We start from the raw sequence: 26,131 nt of genomic DNA, 5'->3' as shown, positions 1-26,131 counted from the left end.
TATATAAACGTGTTTAACCTATCATTTGAAGCTTTTTCCTTCTCTCTCTACTCTCTTTCTAACCTCTCTCCTAAATCCAAAGATTAAGGGTCCAAAACTCAATTTTAAGGCCTCAAATCCTTAAGGTACCTTCCTGGACTTAATCTATAGCATATTTGGCTTCCAAATTTGACATTTAATCATGAAATAGGACAACATATGTGAGTTTATGGCCCAGGAGGCTGCCTAGGCCGTAAACACCATTTTGAAGGGTTTTAAGCCCTTAAACTCCTTCCTAAACTCATTTGGACTTTAGATATGGCTAAGGGACTTCAAGATATGGATTTAGAACATTTAAAACTTTGATTTTGAGGACTTTGAAGGAGTTTACGGCCAAGGCATAAGCTTGGGCCGTAAACTCATGTAAATGTGGTTTTTTCATGCCCTTAAACCCTTCTAAATCACTAGTATGGCTTTGTTATGAATTATAGAACCTTGGTTTTAGCATTTGGACACTTGAAACATGAAATTTGGGGGACTTATGTGAGTTTACGGCCAAGGCATGTGCTTGGGCCGTAAACTCCTCAAAACTTGGCATAAATTCAATTCTAAGGTGTTAGAAAGCCATCCAACACCACCAAAAGCCTTGGAATAAATCAAAGGACCAACCAAAAATAGTTTGAGGGCCTTAAACACATTAATTGAGAGATTTCTATGAGTTTACGGCCAAGACTTGTTCATAGGCCGTAAACTCCTTGATTTTTGGTGTTAGAATGCAAACTAAACACCCCGAAGGCCCTTATATGAATTTTAGAAGTCCTTCCATGCAAGTTTTAGGCCTTGAAACACCTTGTAGCACCCTATAGAAGAGTTTACGACCATGAGAGGGGTCTCATGGGCCGTAAACTCCATAAAACCCTCAAATGTCCCTTGCAAACTCAAGTTAGGCCTTGGAATAATTCTATTAATCACATGTGATTTGTTTTGGAACCATTTAACATCATTTTCTTGGAAAAATAGGAGTTTACGGCCAGGAAGCCATGCTAGGCCGTAAACTCCCATAAGAAGGTCTATTTGATGCTTTGAAATCATTCCAAGTCCTTAAACCAAGTCTAGAAATTATTCCCTAAGTGTATGAAGTCATTTAGCACCATAAACCACACCCACCATGAGTTTACGGCCGTAAACTCATGGGGAATGGGTGTTTTAGACCAAAACTCTTCTATTAGTTTACTCATGGGGAGTAAACTCAAGTCCCAAGTCCCTAGTGTCATTTCACGTCCTTAAACGCCACCAGAGTCCCTCCAAACACTCGTATCGGAATGTTTTTGCGACTTAAAGCAAGTGTCCCTATCATATGAATAAACTAAGTCCTAATTAGATACAAATGTGTATCTTTAAATTATAATTAGGAACCTCGTGTATTTACAAACCCCGGATCAACTCTTAACATCAAAATCGTCACATTTCTCGTCCGGTGAGTTCATACCCCTACGCCTTTTTCACTGTTTTTAACTGTTTTTAGGGGGAATACAAGCAAACCATAACTGTTTTCAAATCATAACATTTATGTGTTTCAAATAATATCTGGCAAACTTATAAACTCTTTTACTCCTTATGTATTATGTTGAGCATAAGGAATGATTTATCGATTACAACTAAATGGATTTTAGTTAAGAAAATAATCAAACTAATCAAATTATTATGGGAATAATTTGGGGTTCTATGTTTCTCTTTATATCATGTATCGATATCTGTATTAAGTTATTAGATAAACTATGTCTGATTCAGTTTATCTCCGTATCATTGAATGTTTTGCCAGATAATTTCGTAGTATGTAACCATTTTCACTGTATCATGTTTAAAATCCTTGTATGTCTGTTATCGTATGAGAATCCTGTGAATAGTTTAATACTAGCTTGTGAGATAGTCACTACCCTTTATGGATGATCAAGTAAATCCTCTCCGGAAGTGTAACCAGAGTCTCCTGGAGGGAGAGCGAGGAATTTGTGAATAGATCTATTCGGGACTGACAATCCCACACCTTAACTGCTAGCTACAGTTAGGCGGGCACGCCTGGGGTGACAAATTATGTATATCAGTCGACGTCTGAGTAACGTCAAGGAGGTCTCGTTGTCATATCAGCATGGTTACCCGACTCACAATACGTATTAATATAAACTTATTCACAGCTAGGATTTTGTTTAGAATCTATATCTTGTTCGGGATGATAATCCCATGGTCTTGTATCTATATCTCATTCGGGATAATAATCCCATGATCTTGTGTCTATATCTCATTCGGGATGATAATCCCATGATATTGTGTCTATATCTCGTTCGGGATGGTAATCCCATGGTTTTGAAACTAAATCTTATACGGGATGATAATCCCATGATTTTATCAATCTATCATATATCTAGTTTCGGGATAGTGATCCCATGGTTTATCAAGCTATCTTATATCTATTTTCGGGATAGTGATCCCATGGTCTTTATCGAATTATCTATAAACTGGTTCGGGATGTTAGTCCCAAGGTTTTTCAAAATACTTTCTATATACAGTTCGTCTAAATTATAGTTTTGTATATTAAACTATACTCTGTGTTATTCAATCAATCTTGCATTTAGGAAAATATGGGATTTTCCTGGGGATAACTTATAACTTGTAACAGAACTGTAACGAAAGATAACTTAACTACTTTACATAAGAAAATATGGGATTTTCTTGGATATCAAATCTTTTCAGAAAATTAAAGGAAACCGATACATTTTCACAAAACTAAACCGCTTATGAACTCACCAGCTTTATGCTGATTTTCAAACTGCTTGTATTCTCAGGTCCAAGTTAGATAGGTACCCGGCGATATCTTTTGGTGATGACGGAGTGCTCTGAAGACTCGTCTCTTTTGTTCATATGATATATGTATAACTTTTGTACAATTTATTTTTGAACCAAATGTAAACTTTCATATATATGTAATGTAATGGTTGTTTACTGTGATTACTATGTACATTGGATTTGATACTCAACGTGGAGTCAACCCTGGGAACGTTTCCGCCTTTGGTTTTCGGGGTGTGACAGATTGGTATCAGAGCCCTTTTTTATAGTGAACAGAGTATACCAAACCTTACATGGTATAAAACTATAAACATTAAGGGGCCTAAGTGCTCTGAACTAAAAGTATCCTACAAAATATAAGTATTTTCAAAAGTATTTAAGTATGCCGAGCCGTCGAAATCTGTAACTATAAGTAGAACAAAACATAAGTAAATGGGTGTTGTACGCTGCGGTTAAACCTGGGCAGTTATGTAGTCGTGTATAGGGTCAATATAGCCTGGCCAACTATATTCATTCGAGACACGGCCAACATGTGCTTGGGAGTGACTGTGGCATGCGACATACCTAAAACTTAGCTAATATCCCAAACAACGAATCATCGCTGCAGCAAACCATGAAATACTATGGGAGTATTTCTCGAGCTGATCCTTTGTAGAAATTCCTGTATACGCGTTATTCCTTGATTATTCCTCTAGTGATAAAATGTTCTATCTTGATAACTCCTCTCTGCTTTATCGATTAGTATGATGCTATATTTGCCTTGATGAGATATCTCCTGTCCCATATCTCTTGATTCAATTCAGAGGACTTATGATCCTGTCTTTCCTGATCTTTTTAGATCAAGATGCCTCCAAGAAAGAGACCCAGCTCAACGAACAACAGCCATCCTCCTCCGCCACCACCTCCTATTCAGATCGATTTGGAAACACTTCAGGCAACCATTTCCGCTACTATATCAGCTCTCTTACCTCAACTGAACTCTAGGGGTTCGGGAGGTAAAACCTAAAACCCAGATGTTAGCCAGGGACACCAAAAAGGGGGTTCCTATAAAGACTTCATGAATGCAAAACCGACATTCTTCGATGGCACAGGGGGTGTCATTGCCTTAACCCGATGGTTCGAGAGAATCGAATCAATCTTTGAAATATGCGGCTGTTCGGAGTCTGATAGAGTCAAGTTTGCCGCCTGTACCTTCCTAGACAAAGCCCTGACTTGGTGGAATGGCCGAGTCAAATCCTTAACTATACCTGTAGCCAATGCTATGGGCTGGGAAGCTATGAAGGAGCTTCTTCTCGCAGAGTATTGCCCTCGGGGCGAACTCCAGAAGCTAGAACACGAACTTTGGAACCTTAAGATGAAGGGTTCCGACATAGCTGCTTATACCTCAAGATTTGATGATCTGGCGTTACTTTGTCCGGGAATGGTTACCCCGGAAAGTAAAAAGATAGAGAGGTTCATCTGGGGGTTGACCCAGCCAACAAAAGGGAATGTCTTGGCTGCGAAGCCAGACACTTATGACAGTGCTAAATGTCTTGCGAAAATCCTGATAGATCACGAAGACAACTCTGATGAGGAAGCTACTACCCCCGAGCCAGTCACAAGTGGAGGCGGAAGTAAAAAGAAACCTTGGAACAAGCGGAAGGCCCAGAGTACGCAAGGGTCTTCTAAGAAACAACAAACGGTAGCAGTCCATGCTGCTACTGCCCCTGTTGCTATTTCAGCTGTCGGTTCCACAGCCCAAACTCCCGCCAGTGGATACACGGGTACCCTTCCTTGGTGTAGTAAGTGTAACTACCACCACCGCATTCCTGGTCCATGTCGCGAAAGGATTTGCGACAACTGTGGCAATAAGGGCCATCTTGCGCGAACCTGCAGAAAATCAGCCAAGCCAACAAACCAATCATCTGGAGCGGGAATCAGTCCAGCCTGCTACAATTGTGGTGAAGCTGGGCACTTCAAAAGGAATTGTCCCAAGATAGCTACAACCACAAATCCCTCTGCTGCTGCAGGTATATTTCTCTTTGATAATTCTTATACTTGCAACTCTTTTCGAATTTGGTACAAAAAGGGAAACCTGTTATCTATCTATTCGAGCAATTTCTAAACTCAATCCTTCTCTTGTAATCGAAATGTGTACCGTCGAGACGACTAACTAGTGAGATAGAGAACACTAACTTCGTACCTATAGATTGAATCCTCAGTCCGGAGGACTATTCCGTTCCACTCGATTTAAAAAGGGGGAAACTTTCCATAAAAATATTTTGGTGCTATGTTTAACAAGAAATGACCGAGTCTCATTCATGTTGTTATCTTTACTTTCGAAAGGGTCGCCCGTCTAGATCTTCCCTCGACCCTGTTCTCGTGATCTTCGGCATCAAACTTTCGTATCATTCCATGTCTTAGAAATCAAAAGTTTTCCCCATGTGAATTACCACGCATCCCTCGTTTCTGTGATTATTGAGGAACGGGAAGTTAGCCCCGAAGGATTCCTGAGAGTTTCTTTCGAGCGTCTAGTTTAGTCTCACATCAGACATTTCGAGATCTTCGTAGAGATCAATTCTGCAACCTTCAGATTTCGGATGCCCTTAGAGCTTAGTAACATCTATCTAGACCATCATGTCTCGAATCCTTAGAAGTATCTGCCCAACGAAACCCTAGTGATTCCTTGAAGAAACTGAATTCGTTCAGGGTTGGAACTTCAATGAGAAAACAGATTGATATCGTAGATTGAGAGAGAGTCAAAGTACAAAACCAAGACATATCCCGATAATGAGAATTCGCTGGAATGCCCAGTAGAGACCTAATTCCACTTGAGAAAGTGAAGATCCGAGACAACAAATCTATTCGTGTTTCATTCCAATCCATGACCTGTATCTTATTCTTTGAATTTCGGGACGAAATTCTCTCTAACGGGGGGATAATGTAACAACCCGAAGTTGTTCATCGCCGAAAACCCATTCTACCCGTATAACTCGTCGGAGATCGAAATGTCCCGATATCGTTTTTGGGCTTAGTTAACTAAAATTATATGTTTATTATCATTCAATGAGGGTCCAAATCATTTAGGAACTCATGAATTTAGCCCAAAACATTTATTTCATAAGTTTTAGAAATATCCTCGTCGGGTGACGGAAACTCAATCGGGTGCGACCTAAAGCTTCGTTTAAGGCCGGTATCGGGTAGAATTCCACCGTGTCCTAGTTTTAGGAACTATATAAACGTGTTTAACCTATCATTTGAAGCTTTTTCCTTCTCTCTCTACTCTCTCTCTAACCTCTCTCCTAAATCCAAAGATTAAGGGTCCAAAACTCAATTTTAAGGCCTCAAATCCTTAAGGTACCTTCCTAGCCTTAATCTATAGCATATTTGGCTTCCAAATTTGACATTTAATCATTAAATAGGACAACATATGTGAGTTTACGGCCCAGGAGGCTGCCTAGGCCGTAAACACCATTTTGAAGGGTTTTAAGCCCTTAAACTCCTTCCTAAACTCATTTGGACTTTAGATATGGCTAAGGGACTTCAAGATATGGATTTAGAACATTTAAAACTTTGATTTTGAGGACTTTGAAGGAGTTTACAGCCAAGGCATAAGCTTGGGCCGTAAACTCATGTAAATGTGGTTTTTTCATGCCCTTAAACCCTTCTAAATCACTAGTATGGCTTAGTTATGAATTATAGAACCTTGGTTTTAGCATTTGGACAATTGAAACATGAAATTTGGGGGACTTATGTGAGTTTACGGCCAAGGCATGTGCTTGGGCTGTAAACTCCTCAAAACTTGGCATAAATTCAATTCTAAGGTGTTAGAAAGCCATCCAACACCACCAAAAGCCTTGGAATAAATCAAAGGACCAACCAAAAATAGTTTGAGGGCCTTAAACACATTAATTGAGAGATTTCTATGAGTTTACGGCCAAGACTTGTTCATAGGCCGTAAACTCCTTGATTTTTGGTGTTAGAATGCAAACTAAACACCCCTAAGGCCCTTAGATGAATGTTAGAAGTCCTTCCATGCAAGTTTTAGGCCTTGAAACACCTTGTAGCACCCTATAGAAGAGTTTACAGCAATGAGAGGGGTCTCATGGGCCGTAAACTCCATAAAACCCTCAAATGTCCCTTGCAAACTCAAGTTAGGCCTTGGAATAATTCTATTAATCACATGTGATTTGTTTTGGAACCATTTAACATCATTTTCTTGGAAAAATAGGAGTTTACGGCCAGGAAGCCATGCTAGGCCATAAACTCCCATAAGAAGTTCTATTTGATGCTTTGAAGTCATTCCAAGTCCTTAAACCAAGTCTAGAAATTATTCCCTAAGTGTATGAAGTCATTTAGCACCATAAACCACACCCACCATGAGTTTACGGCCGTAAACTCATGGGGAATGGGCGTTTTAGACCAAATCTCTTCTATTAGTTTACTCATGGGGATTAAACTCATGTCCCAAGTCCCTAGTGTCATTTCACGTCCTTAAACCCCACCCGAGTCCCTCCAAACACTCGTATCGGAATGTTTTTGCGACTTAAAGCAAGTATCCCTATCATATGAATAAACTAAGTCCTAATTAGATACAAATGTGTATCTTTACATTATAATTAGGAACCTCGTGTATTTACAAACCCCGGATCAACTCTTAACATCCAAATCGTCACATTTCTCGTCCGGTGAGTTCATACCCCTACGTATTAAATGTGTATCATTCGACGTCTGACTAACGTCAAGGAGGTCTCGTTGTCATATCAGCATGGTTACCCGACTCACAATACGTATTAATATAAACTTATTCACAGCTAGGATTTTTTTTAGAATCTATATCTTGTTCAGGATGATAATCCCATGGTCTTGTATCTATATCTCATTCGGGATAATAATCCCATGATCTTGTGTCTATATCTCATTCGGGATGATAATCCCATGATATTGTGTCTATATCTCATTCGGGATGGTAATCCCATGGTTTTGAAACTAAATCTTATACGGGATGATAATCCCATGATTTTATCAATCTATCATATATCTAGTTTCGGGATAGTGATCCCATGGTTTATCAAGCTATCTTATATCTATTTTCGGGATAGTGATCCCATGGTCTTTATCGAATTATCTATAAACTGGTTCGGGATGTTAGTCCCAAGGTTTTTCAAAATACTTTCTATCTACAGTTCGTCTAAATTATAGTTTTGTATATTAAACTATACTCTGTGTTATTCAATCAATCTTGCATTTAGGAAAATATGGGATTTTCCTGGGGTTAACTTATAACTTGTAACAGAACTGTAACGAAAGATAACTTAACTACTTTACATAAGAAAATATGGGATTTTCTTGGATATCAAATCTTTTCAGAAAATTAAAGGAAACCGATACATTTTCACAAAACTAAACCGCTTATGAACTCACCAGCTTTATGCTGATTTTCAAACTGCTTGTATTCTCAGGTCCAAGTTAGACAGGTACCCGGCGATATCTTTTGGTGAAGACGGAGTGCTCTGAAGACTCGTCTCTTTTGTTCATATGATATATCTATAACTTTTGTACAATTTACTTTTGAACCAAATGTAAACTTTCATATATATTTAATGTAATGGTTGTTTACTATGATTACTATGTACATTGGATTTGATACTCAACGTGGAGTCAATCCTGGGAACGTTTCCTCCTTTGGTTTTCGGGGTGTGACACATATAATTCTTGAAATTGTTGATATGAATGTTCATGTTCTTATGAGTTTTGTTAGATCATAGGACTTATTTGCAAATTGTTTGTTAGTTAATTCTTGATCTTAATGTGTTTTAATGGAATCCATAATTTGTCCTCAAGTTATGGATTACCAGAAGTCTTTTTCTTTTAAAAGTCCATTAAAAACATAGGTTACATAAGTTGAAGAGTCTTTTTCATAATAAATGGTTTTATGGACTCCATAACTTGTCCTCAAGTTATGGATGTCCAAGAGTCTCTTCATTAAAAATTTTAAACACTTAATTAAAACTCATAAGTTATGAATAAGTTTTTGAATTGTTCAGAACTTGCCCTCAAGTTTTGGAATTTGTAAAGTCTCACACAAACTTTAGTTCCATACCCTATAAGTTTTAAAAGTTAAAATTCAACCTTATACTATTATAAGATTAATGGTTAATAATTATATATATGTATAAGAGCAAGTCGTTTTACTGTTAGTAGGCATCATTCACTAAGCCGATCTATAAAGGGGTATAAGGTTGTTGTCTATAAAATGGCAGCTTAATGGGTGTCTACTCTCACCCACCGCTTCCTTGATCGGTGGAGGGTCGTTAGCCGAACGAATAGGACAATGACTTTAAATTCTCATTAAAAGTATAATGATTATTATAAAGTAACTAAATATTTTTTAATTCCCAAACTTAGTTACTTTAGGAAAAATGTGAACATGGTGCTAACCCAAGAAATTCACACTTTGTACCTTACCAAGTCGTTGGTGGAGCGTGTGTGGTTAACCGGCACACTAACTTGGACTAGTAAGGATCACAAAGGGTGACTTAAAGTTTATCATAGATCGATGGAGTGCGTGTTGTTAACCGACACATTGATTAGGTGATAATATTAAGGGTACCAAGTGAATTTGCATGGTTATTCACACCTTGTTTTGTAATCTTCGGCATCCCAGTCACAAAATTTGAGGGGCACACTCGAGATTGAAACATGTCATTGAAAAGTTCAATGAATCTCAAAAGATCTAGGAATTTCAAACCCAGGAAAAACCTAATAAAATTATTTCGTTTTTGTGGTGGAAATTGGTGATTAGTCATTCGCCTACCTTCAAATATCTTATAGCTTGGATTACGGCATCGCTCTTCCAAGTTATAAAATATTGTGTTGGGTCCTAGCCTTAATATTTCATATTGGGTGTTATATTATGGACTTGAATTAACTAACTTGATTTTCTCCCGTTGTAGATGCCTGGTTCAGACAACTATGATTTTCCTAAATCGCTTGGAACAAGCTTTCCTCTTGAAGATGATGTCCCTTAACATCATGCTTCACTTCCTCCACCTCCTCCATTTATTCTCCCTGACCCACAAGCTCTAAGACTTGAAAAGTTCACGATCACTCAAGCCCTACTGGCAATGAAATATAAGGATAGAAACCCTGTGTGTACTCATGTCTTAGAAATGAAGTCACACATTGACAATATGAGAATGTTAGGTGTCGATATCTCAAGGAAGTTGGCTGCTAACTGGGTTCTTCAAACACTTCCGGAGTCATATAGTGAGTTCATTAAGGACTACTATGTGACAGATCACGACATGAATCTTATTGATCTTTCTTATTTGCTCATTGCTGCTGAATCAGAAATGTTTTGGCGCACTGGAAAAGTAAATATCGGTGAAAGATCAAATTCTCAAATTTCCATGGAAATGGATAATGGTAACATTGGAAGTCCAGAAAAGCTTTCTCTTCCCAATGGGAAGGGATCGACTTTGGTCAACCCAGTTGACCGAAACGTAAAGCGAAAGGCTAAGTCTGTGATTGTCTTGTGTACCGTTCCCAAAGAGTCTATATGTTTTTATTGTCATGAGAAGGGACATTGGAAGTGAAGCTGCCCTGAATACCTGAAAGATTTAAAAGCAAGTAGAGACAAAATGGTTGACTCTGCTTCAGGTAAGTCCACTATTTAACTTTAGTAAAGTTCCTAATTGTTTATTCCTATTGCATGATGTGACTAGATTGCATCTTGATGTTTAGCAGGATCGAGCAAAAGGAAGGTTAAAAGAAGAGTGTGTTGAATCTGATCGCGAAGATGGATTTGTATCGCATGGTTCGAGGATCGGATTTTTGAGCTACTACTTACAAGTTATGATAGATTGCTAAGGAATATGTAATAGCATAGTTTCCATTTAAAGTTGCATTATAAGGAATATTTTCTGCATTTTAATAAAGAAATAAAAGTTTTGTTTATTTTATTTTATACTATATCCCCTTACAATGACATTTATGGAAAATTGAAGTTTCTGTGTTTCTAGCAATATTGGAAATATGAGTTTAATTCTCTCATTTGTGATAGTGTCTGAATTTACCAAATAAGGAAAGGTTCTCATCATCCAAGTTTCAATTGGACAGAAACTTGGAATCATACAGGTTGTAATGTATGATGAATGGGAATTTTCATCTTTGGAAAATTAAGACTAATTCATTGATCACATGCATATGTGAGTCAATTAAAGGACTAAGGGATCGGGTACACTGGGTGTGTGCTGGTCAAGGTCCACCACAAAGATCGATTCGTCATGATTTACTAAAGTTTAGTAAGTATGGTTATACTTGCAAGTTTAAGTATAATTCTGTAATATTGAAAAGGTTTTAATGTATGGCAGAACGGATGAGAAGAATCAAATTTGGCAGAGAGACAAAAGTTTCTCAAATCTGAAAAGATGGGAGAGTACTTTAGTATCATGTTTTATGATCATCTTAATGATTATGAAACCATATCACAAATTCATACTCTAAGGACATCTTAGTGCATTGTTATGACTAAGAAGAGGGGTCATGTATTGTTGGAATGGTTAAAATCAAGAAGATTAATCATACTTTGTTCCAAAACAATTCTTAGAGTTATACTCCATGATTGTAACATTGAGTGACATAAAGTAAGGTTTAAAACACTTATCAAATGTAGTGTAAAATGTTTTATACTCTTGTACATTTGAAATTGGTAAGTTGTGATGTCTTGGTTGAGACAAAGACCAACTAAGACCAATTGTGTGAAGTGTTAGTCTTGATAAGAATCCGTACTATCCCTTGAATATTTGTTTTCTCAGGGAATGGTTCTTGACTAGGGAAACTTATATGTCAAGAGGACAGTGGGAGCCTTAAATATCCTGAAAGAGTTTCAAGATTTAATCAAGAGTAAAACCTGTGTTTTATCACTAGCAAATGACTTGAGGTTTGTAACCTATTATATTGACACAATTCGTGTGCCAATTAAGTTAACTATGCATACGAGTTCTGTTAGTTCTAAATTGTGAGCATAACAGCTTGGAAGCATTGGTGGGCCTTCTGCTACCAGGTGACAGGAAATTAAGATTTAACAAGTTCAATCCATGTAAGGCTGAATTTGTCACTAACCTTGTCTTGTGATTATGGTTTTGTCAAATTCACATGGATAGGAACTTATACACCATAAAATCTAAGTGTCATAAGGTTTCTCTCCGATTCATGAGAATGATGGTGATGAAACTCTTTCACTAAGTAGATTTTAAGTAGGTAGCAATTATGTTATTTGCATTTTCAAAACTCGTTAGTGGAGAGTATGTGGTAAACCGGCACACTAACATGGACTTGTGAGAAATGGAAAAGGTCTAAACAATTGAGACTATGGTTATGGCATCCCTTTTCAGAGTTCTTGAAATTGCTTAGACACACATGTGAGCTATCTACGGAAAGGTGTATGAATCTAAATTTTAGAAGTCCAACCGATTTCTGAATACATGTCAAAGCTAGTGGGAGTATAAGTGTTATGCTAATAATCATCATGTTAGTGGGATCATCATAATTATGATTATTATTATTGCAAGCTAGCAATGTTAATTATAAAAAAACAAAAGTTTCAATTTGTGATGTTTTAGGGGTTGAAAAATTGTTTTGCTACAATTAAGGGAGAGGAAATTATACTTCAATTCAATTCTAAAAGCTTAGATTGAGATTTTACTCATCTTTAGTCAAGGATATATATATATATATATATATATATATATATATATATATATATGTATGTATGTATTTTATGTTGGAATGGTTCAACTTAAAGAAATTCTATATATATTGCGTTATCAAAATTCGATTATGATTACAGCATCCCTCTTCATAGTTAAATTTTGAAAACATGGCAAATAAAAAGTATTGTAGCAAAAGACTGGTCTAGTAGCATGTCTTTATGTGAGACATCATGAATCGTGTCCCATATGCTTCGGATATAGGATCGATTTCATGTGCTATAATATTCATCCTTTCTAAATTTTCCAAATGCTTAGGGAATTGAGAAGGGAAAAGTATAAAATAGGATATGACTAAGGAGATTAAGCAATTGTTGAGGACAATCTGAGGTTCACCAAAGATTGGTTGCTCATGGACAATTGGAAGTATGATGTAAATTGTCGGAAAGGACCATATTGACCTTTTTTTGAAAAGAGGAAACTCTTGTTCAGAAGTGATAGTCAAAATGGGACTATGGAAATGTGTCCATAGGTGGAAGTTATTCAATCTGTGTAAGATTAGAAAACCTCAATGCAAGAAGGATGTTCAAAGCAATGTACTTTGAATATGAGACTTCGTTTCCATAGAGTTGATCTTCTTTGGAATACTCAGTAATGACTAGTGACAAGGTTTTGGTGACTTTATGCATAATCATTACAAGAGGAACATTGCATATAATTTTAAAATCTAATTGATTTCGGTAAATGGTGAGAATTAGGAATTCTTATATTTACAATAAGGATTTGGGATTGTGAAATGAGTATCATTGGAATCATGTTCAATTGATCTATTTCACAAAGTTAGGATCATAGACAAACATAGTTTGCATACATTGAGTATGGCATAACCATTGTTTAGAAAACAAAGTGTACATGCTAGGAGCATGGGACAACTGTTGTTTTATTCAAGTATTAAGTTGATTATTTGAAACATTATACAATGAATAATGTGTAATCAATATGGTGATAAATAAAAGGTGGTTCTATTTATATTTAAAAGGGTTCTGAGATCATACTGGATTCGATTATTATTGTGTTTCGCTTTGTATGTTTTGACTTCCAGTAAAGCTAGGTTATTCTGTCCGAATAACTAAGTTATTTAAACAATCCACAGTCGTTCATATGTTGGATGTAGGTATGAATTAAGACTGTCATGAATCGAGTTTGTAAATGGCTAAACGTGTTTAGACATAGCAACGATTGCTACAGCATTCATGAGTACTCATAAGTTATGAGTATTGGAATTAACCCACGCTTACTTATATCACTTCATGCAATTTATCTTGAGTGATCGTGAGGCGGTAATATCATATAAGTCTTCAAACCTAGAGATATGAGTAGTTGCCTATGAGTTGGTTGTGCATTGATTGCATGAAAATGCATCGGTAACTTGATGTTATAAAATGTGTCTTTGTGTACAATTCAACAAGTAGTAGAACAAGCATATGAGTCGAAGTTTATCTGTTCCTTCTACAAATAGAACCGATATCTGGGCCCCTCGATGATTTTGTTTTGACCTATGTACCAGGCCCGGTCAGAACTAAATTGATGTGTTCGATTAAGTTCTTTGTCAAACAAATTGGAAATCGGGATACAAACTGCTAGACAATAAGTACGACGTTGTTCCATGTATTTTTCCGGCTGATATCATGTGAACAGAGGATTATATGATCACTTATCTAAAATGGCGCTTCATAGTTCAACAGAGTTTTTGAGAGCTACGATTGATGGTTGGTTCCTGAAGTAATATAGGCAAATACAGTTATTAGACTGATCCAAGTGGGAGACTGTTGGATAAGGTGTCTAAGTCCATAACTTATTTGGTATATACTTGACCCGACCCGACATAGTCCATTTGGGTTGCACTTCACCCGAACAATTATTATGGATAATCTTATGAGAATAGTATGTTTATGATTTATTAATATATTATAAGTTATAATATATTAATATGAAATCACATTGTTTAATTAGTATTGATCTTAAATTAATTATGAATTAATTTAGTGATCAAAAGGTGACTAATTAAACATGGGCTATTGCATTTTATATAATGTGGGTTAACAGTCATTAGGAATAGGCTAAGCATGCATGGGGGTCCATGGATGATCCATGGAGCTTTTAACCCACGGATCCTTGGAAAGGAAAAGACATGGGTTATTAGGGTTTACCCTAATCCCCAACATTATATAAAGATGCTTGTGATGCTTGAAATGACAACTAGTTGTGTGAGAACTAAGTGGTGGACGATTTCAACAGTGCATATACATATTCTCTCAAGTTTCCAAAGTTTGTGGTGATTTGTGATTCCACTTGAGGCATTCACACTATTGGTGCTAGGCTCTCAAACTCCAAGGAATCAACACTTATCAAAAGGTATGTAATTCATCTAGTTCTTTTATGTTTAAAACTTCCCCATGCTATGCTAGATAAGTTATAAACCTTGGAAAACAAATTTTGAATGTATTTTAGACAAACATAGATCCAAGGTTTATTAGGGTTGCATGTACACTTAGGAAGTGTTAGAATGCTCAAAACCCAACAGTCGGGTCAACTAGAAGTTGACTTTGTCTTTGACTTGGTTGGGGGTAAAATAGTCATTTTACCCTGAGAGTAGATATCAGATTATGACTGATTGTTTTGTGGGGATTATAGCCGGAAGATTTCTGGAGTAGCAGCAGACAGAGGTTTCTTGCGCAGATTATCAACAGCTACTCGTACAAGGTGAGTTACCTTCCAGTAGGGGTGGGTCTAAGGCCACAATTTCGACCCACCAAAGACGAATAATTAGGAGATGATTGTCTTTGTGATAATTATTTTGGTCTGGTTATGTGCCTTGTTATGAGATTTATCTGTATGATATGTTATGTTTATAGTAGGGATCAGTTTCCAGGATAGCGGTCCTTAGGACTGAAGGGTAGGTCAGTACCCGGATATGCTTGACTGTATGTTTATATCTTGATGTTGCATGCTAGTGGTAGGGGGTGGAATAGTCCCCAGTTACCGGTTGAAAGATAACGATGATAATTACCGGTTGAAAGATACAGATGACGATTACCGGTTGAAAGATACCGATGGAAGTTACCAGTTGAAAGATTCCAACAATATTGTATGGTATGTGGTATGATGGGGGAACTAACTAAGCTTTGTGCTTACAGTTTCTGTTTTGGTTTCAGGTACCTCTTTGTCTAAGGGGAAGGAGCCAGTGGCGTAGCATCGCATCACACACACACATGATTCCGCATCGGACTTTCTGGGATTATACTCTGATTTTCATTATTTTTGATGTCATGGTTTGGGACACAAGATGATGATTTTGTAATGTGTTGTTTTACTAACAATGTTATGGTAAAATATTTTAAAAATTATTAATTAAAAAATGAAAATTTCGGGCTTGAATTTTGGGATGTTACATTTTCGGCCCATTGGCTCATTAGATGGTTCACGACCATTTTTTAAGAAAAAGGGAGTTTATGGCCAATTAGGGAAAATTAATTCATTAATGGACCAATAAGGCCCATTAAGGGTAAACTAATTTATTTTTGACCCAAAATGGCCCAAAATGCTAAATTTTATGGAAGTGAGTCCAATTAGAGCCCATTTAAGGGTACTAGGCCCAAAATAGTCGAATTGGAAGCTTATTGGTCCATTAGGCCCAATAAGGAAATCCTAGTCCAATATGGACTTAAACCAAGGTTTTTAGGGTTTCAGACTCTTTGATGAACATGAGAGGTGCATTTAAATGAGCACTATGTGATATTTACTTAGAGTATATGATTTACAATATTTGAATGATTACACGAGAATAGAATTTCCTAGTTAAAATGCTAGTTGTGACATCATCCCCCCGTTAGAGGAAATTTCGTCCTGAAATTCTTTTGAAAGGTAGGTTCATGAATGAGGGAATAGGTAAGGGCACTGCTTCGCACGCTTTACTTCTTTATCCATGATTTCGGCTGATTCTTTGGTGAACAGGAGATTCTTGTTTACTACGATCTCTTTTAAAGGTATGACGAGAGTTTCATTGGATAAGCACTTTTTCAAATTTGAAATGGGGAAGACGGGGTGTACGTTGCTGAACTCTACAAGCAGCTGCAGCCTATAAGCCATTGGACCAATCCGGGCAAGAATCTCGAACGGTCCAATGTATCGCGGGTTCAGTTTTCTCGTTTCCTAATGTCACACCCCGAAACAAAAGGCGGAAACGTTCCGGGGCGGAGGACGTCATGAATATCGCAACCAATGTACATAGTAAGCATGGTAAACAGAAAACTTTACATTACATAGATTCATTTACATTGTCTGAAAACAAAGAGTTACATGTGTTATACATACATATATATATATATATATATATATATATATATATATATATATATATATATATATATATATATATCATATGAATAAAAGTAAATATGTGTCTTCTACGTACTCCGTCTTCGCCAAAAGGATCGTTGGGTACCTGTCTAATGTGGACCAGAGAATACAAGCAATTTGAAAATCAGCATAAAGCTGGTGAGTTCATAAGAGGTTTGTTTTCTGAAAATGTACAAGTTTCCTTTGGTTTTCCGAAAAAGTTTGTTATCCAAGAAAATCTCATATTTCTTATATGTATAGTTGAGTTTGTTATCCCATGCAAAACCCTTATTTTCCTTAAAAGTAAAGTTTAGTTATCCATTAGTTACACGGTCTAGTTAAGAACAGTTCAGTTATCCCAGGAAAAACCCTTATTTTCCTAAAAGTAAAGTTTAGTTATTGAATCCAAATGTAATGGACAAGTATCTATCATACTTGTCGTATTAGTTAGGTATTCTGATATCCTAGTTGTCCTACACTCGAATGTATCCGAAGGCGTGCTTTCGTATTCGTATTCGTACTCGTATTCGTATTCGTATTCCTAACTGTACTTTCGTATTCGCTCTGTTTCTAACTGTACTTTCGTATTCGCTCTATTTCTAACTGTACTTTTGTATTCGCTCTGTTTCTAACTATACTTTCGTATTCGCTCTATTTCTAACTATACTTTCATATTCATATTCGTATTCGTATTCGTATTAATCGTAATTGATGATTAGTATGAATTATTCGTAAATTATGAAATATAACATAGATTATAACACTTTATCAAGAAATCTATGATTAGTCTGAAATCTAACTCTGCAATTCGAATTATTGGTTAACACAGTTTTCGATATTAAAAACATACAAAATATAAACATTTGAACTGAAATAATAAGTTTGAGTACAAGATTTCCTTGTACTTCGCTTGTATTCCCTCCTGAAAACATTTGAAAAACACGGAAAAAGAGTAGGGGTATGAACTCACCGGACGAGGAATGTGTCGGCTAGGATGCTAAACGTCAGTTTGGGTTTGCAAACGCACAAGATTCCTATGTAATATGAAGAGATACATAAAATGTATCTAATTAGGCCTTGATATACTACTATAAAATGAATAAACATTCCGAGGTGCGAAAACACTTCAATTCAAGTGTTTGGAGTGACCCGGGTGGCATCTAAGGGTATGTAGGGCCTAATTATGGAGTTTGGTCTTCAAGAATAAGCCCTTAATGGAGTTTACGGTCCAATGATCACATCCCCATGATTTTACGGTCGTAAACTCATGGGTGGTGTGTTCTTGGATGCCAAATGGTCTTACAATGCACACGGGAAGGTCCTAGGGTTGATTCCATGGCTTAGGAAGTGAACGGGATTTGAAATGACCTTGGATAAGGAGTTTACGGTTTATGAAGATGTTCTTGGGGAGTTTACTACCTTAAACACATGAGTTTACAACCGTAAACTCGTGTTTTTCCATGATTCATGGGTTTTAGTGGTTGTAGGTTAAGCATACAAAGTTCTATGTCCAATTCCAAGCCATACAAGGTGTTAAAGGCACTTTAACACCTTAAAAAGGTGTTTATTGTCTAAGGAGGGGTGTTTATGGTCCAAGAATGTTCTTGGGCTGTAAACTGAAGTGTAAATCATTTGTGTGTGTTTTGGGGCATCTCATGAAGGAATATAAGGTTCTATGCACTCATGGAAGCTCATGGAAGCCTTTGGAGGTGTTTAAGGGCAATTTAACACCTTAAAAAGGTGTTTATGGTCCATGAATGAGGGTTTACAGTCCAAAAATGTTCTTGGGCCGTAAACTCATGTCCATACCTCAATTGGTGAGATTTTGAGGTCCTAAGCTCATGCATGCAAGTTTCTAAGCCATAACTAAGCACTAGAAGTGATTTGGAAGGGTTTTGGGGCTTCAAAACCCTCTTTAGGGGTCTTCACGGTTTTGGAAGGGTTCTTAAACCTTAAACACATGTTCTTGAGTGTTTTGGGTGATTCAAACATAGATTTTCATGATAAGAAAGCTTAATAACAAGCTAGGATAGATTACTTACCAAATTGAAGCTTGAAAGGGGGTTTTTAGATCAAACTCAAGTTTTTAGAGAGAGTGTAGTGAGAGAAAGTGTTTTAAGAGAGAGAAAAAGCTTCAAAATGATGTCACTCAATCCCTTATATACGCGTTGAGTTTATGGCCCGGAGAAATTCTACCCGATACCGACGTTAAACGGAGCTTTTGGTCGTACCCGATTAATTTACCGTAACTCAACGTGGTCGTAACTAATAATTTTCTAAATAATAATTTGGGATGTTTTCTTGAGTTTCTAACGGGTTTGGATACCAATTAAGTCATAATAGAAGTCTAAAAAAGTAATGACTTAATTTAAAACCTTAAACGGAAACAATTCGAAAAAGATTAATTTTATGGACGGAAACGGGTTACGGCGATGGAGCAAACTTCGGGTTGTCATATTATCCCCCCGTTAGAGGGAATTTCCTCCCGAAATTCAAACTTTAGATATGACTCAAGGATTTGGAAAGATATACGGATACTTCTGTTTCATCAGATCTTCATGATCTCAAGTGAATTCGGATCCTTCACTTATCGGGATACGGCTTTGTTTCGTACGTTTAATCCTTCGATCTATGGTTTCGATTGGTTCTCTCATGAGGTTCAGACTTTCTGTAACAACCCAATTTTCACGTCCAAAAATTTTGTTTTTAAAAAATTACTTTAGAAAACATTAATAATTAAAAACATTGTTTGATCAAACCACATCAAAACGTAAACCATGTCTAAAAACCAAATCATACAACCAATCGAAATATCAGAGTATAAATCCTAAAGAAATCTCGTAAATGCGGAAACCAGTGTGTGTGCATGATGTGCCGCTACCGCGCCAGCTCATTCCCCTTTGATGAAGAGGTACCTGAAACCAAAACTATAAACTGTAAGCACAAAGCTTACTGAGTTCCCCCACTGTACCACATACCATATAATCACATAACATACATATATTGTCAGGCATATCTGGGTGCCCGACCTACCCCTTCGGTCCTCTCGACCGGACGTTGCCTAGCATACCTGGGTGCTGGCCTCCCCTTCGGTCCTCTCGACCAGATACTGCCTAGCATATCTGGGTGCTGGCCTCCCCTTCGGTCCTCTCGACCGGATACTACCTAGCATATCTGGGTGCTGGCCTCCCCTTCGGTCCTCTCGACCGGATGTTGGGGAACTATTTCTCCCCTCTACTACTACCACATAACATGTATCACAAGATCAAAATATATCTAACATGGCTGAGTATGACTACCCCTTCGGCCCTACCGACCGGATATCTCGGGGACTATCTCCCCCTACTGTCACTAGCACATAGCATCATATCATACTAGCACATAAACATAACACAAGTAGTAGTAATCCCTAGATGAATATCATAGAGACAATCATCTACATACAACTCCTACTGGTGGGCCGGCATTGTGGCCATAGACCTACCGCTACTGGAAGGTAACTCACCTCGAAGTAGCTGTTGATCTGATCGGGAACTGACTGTCTACTGCTGCTGCTGCTGCTCCGGAAATCCTCCAGCTGTAATTCCCACAATATACTCAATCAAACACTGCTAACTGTCCTTTGGGTAAAATGACCATTTTACCCCTGATCATGCCCGAAGTCAAAGTCAGAGTCAACTTTCAGTTGACCCAACTCGCCGAGTCCCTGTCCAATCGACTGACCTGGATCCCGTCTCTACTCGTCGAGTTAGGCGTTGACTCGACGAGTTCTCCTTCCAAACTAATGTTCAAGTCCTTCATCCTACTCGCCGAGTTGTATGAACAACTCGCCGAGTTCATCTTCATCCGATGAACACTTATGCTGCGAATCGCCGAGTTGTATGAACAACTCGCCGAGTCGGATCTTGATCTAAGGAGATTGCCTTGAAATCGTCGAGTCAGGGCCTTGACTCGCTGAGTTCCTTCATGGATGAGTTCGGCTTCCAACTCACTGAGTCACACCCCGTGACTCACTACTCTACTCGACACAACGAAAAGGGGACAAACTCGGAGACTCGCGAGCAGACTCGCCGAGTCAGATGAACGACTCGCCGAGTCGCTACCATGCAGTCTCTATATGGTCGATTTTGCTTGAATCCAGCTTATGCTATTCACAGATCTGGGTTCCTAGAGCATGAATAACACGTAAAGTTTCCAACTTTACGTGTAGATATTCACCAATGAGGGTTTTAGGGCTCAAAATGCACCAAAAGAGTAGATCTAGGGTGTACATGCAACATGGGTCCATAAAGGCAGTAGATCCAAGCTCCTGGTGCTCGATCTCACCTAGATCTAGAAGTTACCCAGCTTATTACGAGTCCACAAGCATACATAAGCTTGGAAACGGATCAAAAAGGGCTTTAATGGAGCCATAAGTATGAAAACATGGGGGAAACGAGCCATACCTTAGTGAACACTCTGAGATTGCTCAAAGGTGCTTGACCTCCTCTTCTTCTTGATCTCCTCTCCTTCTCACTCCAAAGCTTCAAAAGATCACACCAAAGGCTTCAAAATCACAAGAACAAGGGCTAGAATGTATGGAGAGCTTCTGAGGGTGAAGGGGGCGGAGTTGGGGCGCAAATGGTCGTTTAAATAGGGTGCAAACCCTTGGAAATTAGGGTTTCATCAGACAGCGCGGACTCGCCGAGTCCATAATATGGACTCGCCGAGTCGCCAACTTAACCGCGTCCCAAGTCTCATCTCTACTCGGCGAGTCGGGCCTCCAACTCGCCGAGTCCAAGGCCAAAATACAAAATACTCAGATTAATCTTACATACCATGAACCAGGTGCTACAAATCTCCCCCACTTATTTTAGACTTCGTCCTCGAAGTCTGCTTCTCGATCCTGAAACAGCTCGGGGTAATGCTCCATCATCTCTTCCACCGGATTCCAAGTCCACTCCGATCCCTTCCGGTGCTGCCATTGCACCTTCACGAGTTCCACTTGCTTGTTCTTCAAATCCTTCGACTTCCTGTCGAGGATTGCGACTGGGCACTCAATGTAATTCAGGCTGTCATCAATATGTATATCCTCTATCGGCACTACTGCTGAATCGTCCACTAGGCACTTCCGCAGCTGAGAAACATGGAAAGTGCTGTGGATCTGGGTGAGCTCAACTGGCAGATCCAACCTATACGCCACCTAGCCCACCCGGGCTACAACCCTGAACGGTCCGATGAATCTCGGGCCCAACTTGCCCCGCTTCCTGAATCGAATGACGGCTTTCCAAGGAGACACCTTCAGGAGAACCATATCCCCGACTTGGAACTCCAAGTCGGATCGACGCTTGTCGGTGTAACTTTTCTGTCGACTCTGAGCAGTCTGAAGCCTGCTCCAAACCTGTTGGATCCTCTCGGTCGTCTTGAGCACCACTTCGGTGCTCCCCATGACCCTCTGACCAATCTCTCCCCAACATATCGGGGTCCTGCACCTCTGTCCGTACAACATCTCGAATGGAGGGCGGTCGATACTCGTGTGGTAGTTGTTGTTGTACGAGAACTCAGCCAATGGAAGATAAGTATCCCAGCTACCACCGAAGTCTAGCACGTACGCCCGCAACATATCTTCCAAAGTCTGGATGGTCCGCTCGCTCTGACCATCTGTCTGCGGGTGGAAGGCGGTGCTAAAATGAAAACGAGTGCCCAACTCGTCATGAAACCTCTTCCAAAACCTGGAAGTAAAACGCACATCCCTGTCCGAGATAACCGATACTGGCACCCCGTGCCGCGCCACAATCTCCCTAATATAGATGTCGGCCAATTTCTCGGCCGATATGCTCTCCTGAATCGGTATAAAATGAGCACTCTTGGTCAATCGATCCACGATGACCCACATCGAATCTACTCCACGTGCGGTCCTGGGAAGCTTCGTGATAAAATCCATCGTGATATCTTCCCATTTCCACAACGGGATGTCCAACGGCTGCATCTTGCCATGCGGTCTCTGATGTTCGGCCTTGACCTTCCTGCAGGTCAAGCACCACTCGACGTACCAAGCCACATCCCGCTTCATGCAGGGCCACCAATAATCTAGACGAAGATCCATATACATCTTCGTCGCCCTTGGATGAATAGAGAATCGGGATTTATGCGCCTCCTCCATCAGGATCTGGCGCACGCCTCCGTGATATGGCACCCACACCCTACGGTGTAGTCTCAATAGTCCTTGGCTATCATAATCGAAAGAGGTGACTTGACCCACTATTCGCTCACTCTTCCGATGCTCCTCCTTCATAGCCACCTGTTGAGCCTCCCGGATCTACTCCAATAGGGGAGTCACCACAGTCATCCTCATACAAATATCCCTGATCGGCGACGCCTTGCCGCTAAGCGCATCGGCCACCACATTGGCCTTCCCTGGGTGGTAAAGGATCTCACAATCATAATCCTTCACCACATCTAACCACCGACACTACCTCATGTTCAGATTCGGCTGATCCATGAGGTACCTCAAACTCTTGTGGTCCGTGTAGATGGTACATCGAACCCTGTAGAGGTAATGTCGCCAAATCTTGAGGGCAAAAACCACCGCCCCCAACTCCAAATCATGCGTCGGGTAGTTCGCCTCGTGAGGCTTGAGCTGCCTCGAATCGTAGGCAATGACATGCCCCCTTTGCATCAGTACCGCGCCCAACCCTAAAATGGACGCGTCACAGTAAACCACAAAATCCTCTACGCCCTCTGGCAGGGCTAAGATTGGCGCCTCACACAATCTATGTCTCAGTGTCTCAAACGTAGCCTGCTGCTCGAGTCCCCACCGAAAGACCACGGCTTTCTTCGTCAGCCGCGTCAGGGGTACGACTATCTTGGAGAAATCCTAAATGAATCTCCGATAGTAGCCTACCAATCCTAGGAAACTCCGAATCTCAGATGGAGACTTCGAAACCTCCCACCTCATCACGGCCTCGACCTTGGCCGGATCGACCAGAATCCCGTTCTGGTTGACAAGGTGTCCGAGAAATTGCACCTCGCGCAACCAAAACTCACACTTGGAGAACTTGGCATACAAGCTTTCCCTCTTCAGGGTCTCCAATATCTCTCTCTGATGCTCCTCATACTCCTCCTGTGTCTTGGAATAGACCAAGATGTCATCAATGAAAACTATCACAGACCGATCCAGCATCGGTCTGCACACGCGGTTCATGAGGTCCATAAACGCGGCAGGAGCATTGGTGAACCCAAACGGCATCACCACGAACTCATAATGCCCATAGCGCGTCCGAAACGCGGTCTTCTGCGCATCCTCCTCTCTGACCCTCATCTGGTGATAACCCGAACGTAAATCGATCTTGGAAAACCAAGACGCTCCCTGAAGCTGGTCAAAGAGATCATCAATCCTCAGGAGTGGGTAACGGTTCTTCACCGTTACCTTGTTCAGCTCCCGGTAATCTATACACATCCGATGCGACCCGTCCTTCTTTTTCACGAACAGAATCGAGGCTCCCCAAGGTGAACTACTCGGTCTAATGAATCCCTTGTCTAGCAGCTCCTGCAGCTGTGTAGATAACTCCTGCATCTCAGGAGGAGCCAACCGATACGGTGCCTTGGCTATCGGAGCCGCACCAGGAACGAGGTCAATCCTGAACTCCACCTGCCGCTCCGGAGGTATCCCAGGAAGCTCCTCTGGGAAGACATCTACGGAATCTCGCACCACCGGAACCTCGCTCACTGTCGCCTTACCCGCCTCCCGGGTATCCATCACGTACGCGACATACCCTACGCATCCCTACTGAAGGTAGAGTCTAGCCCTCGCTGCTGAACATACTACAGGTCCACACTGCGGCCTCTCGCCATGTATCACTAACTCTCCCCCACCTGGGGTCTTGACTCGCACTAGCTGCTGTGCACAATCTATCACCGCCCCCATTAGGGCTCAACCAATCCATGCCTATAATCACCTTGTTCCCACGCAACGGAATGGGAACCAGATCCACCAAATAGCACTCCTCGAATAACCTCAGAACACCATCTCTGAATATGATGACGCCCGCACCGATCGATCATCGGCAATCTCCACCTCCAAAGGGCAATCCAACATGCCTGAAGACTCAGGAAACTTCTTGCTAAGCGCAAGGGAAACAAATGATCGTGTAGCACCCGAGTCGCACAACACCTAAACTGGGATACCGTTCACATGGAACGATCCTAACACATATATACATACACCGAGCACATATCAATATCCTAACATCATATAAATAAATGAGAGGGAAATAATCATACCCGTCACCACATCGGGTGCTGTGTGTGCCTCCTCGGCGGTGCGCTGAAATGCCCGGCTCCTCACCACTGGAGCCTCCGCCTTGCCCTGCCGGCCATCTGTGATCCGCAGGGTCGCTGGAGCTGGCGCCTTCACCGGCGCTGAAACTGTCAACTGGGGGCAATTAGCCTTCTTGTTGCCCCTCTGGTTGCAGTGTAAACACAATAACTCAGACGTCTGAATAACTGCTGCCGGAGCAGTGCAATCCCTGCTATAGTGCCTAGAATTGCCGCACTTATAGCAGCCTGATGATCCCTACCTACACGCCCCGTCGTGCGACTTGCCGCATTTCCTGCAGTGGCCCCGTCCCTGTTGGCCCTTTGGCCCCAAATCTGATCCCTTGGGCTTCTTCCCCGAAGCCCCTCCTGACTGTCCCTCCTCTGCCTTCCGTTTCCGGATGCGCTCCAAATCTATCTCCCTCTCCCTCGCCCTAGCAATCATAGAGTCCAAGGTGGGGCAAGAAGAAAAACTAACGTGCTCCCGAATATCAGCTCGGAGCATGTCATGGTAGCGGGTCCACCTCATGTCCTCATCACCCGCATATTGGGGCACCAACAACGCCCTCTCCCGGAACTTGGCGGTGATCTCCGCCACAGTCTCCGTCGTCAGCCTCATGTCCAAAAACTCCCTGGCCAGCTGCTGAAGCTCGACAGCCGGCGCAAACTCTGCCTTGAATCTGGTCACAAAATCCAACCAAGTCATAGCCTCGATCACTGAGGCTCCCAACGAGTCACCCACTGACTCCCACCAGTCTCGAGCTCGGTCTCGTAAACACCCTGCTGCATACCTCACCTTCGACCCCTCGGGGCAAAAGCTAGTCAACTGTGTAGACTCGATGTCCGCAATCCATCGTCTGGCGGCAATGGGGTCTTTCACCCCGTAGAAATCCGGTGCACCACTACCCCTGAAGTCCTAAAGGACA

This window comes from Lactuca sativa, chromosome 1, assembly GCF_002870075.4.
Source record: "Lactuca sativa cultivar Salinas chromosome 1, Lsat_Salinas_v11, whole genome shotgun sequence".
Taxonomy (NCBI): domain Eukaryota; kingdom Viridiplantae; phylum Streptophyta; class Magnoliopsida; order Asterales; family Asteraceae; genus Lactuca; species Lactuca sativa.
Note: the sequence above shows the minus strand (reverse complement) of the source record.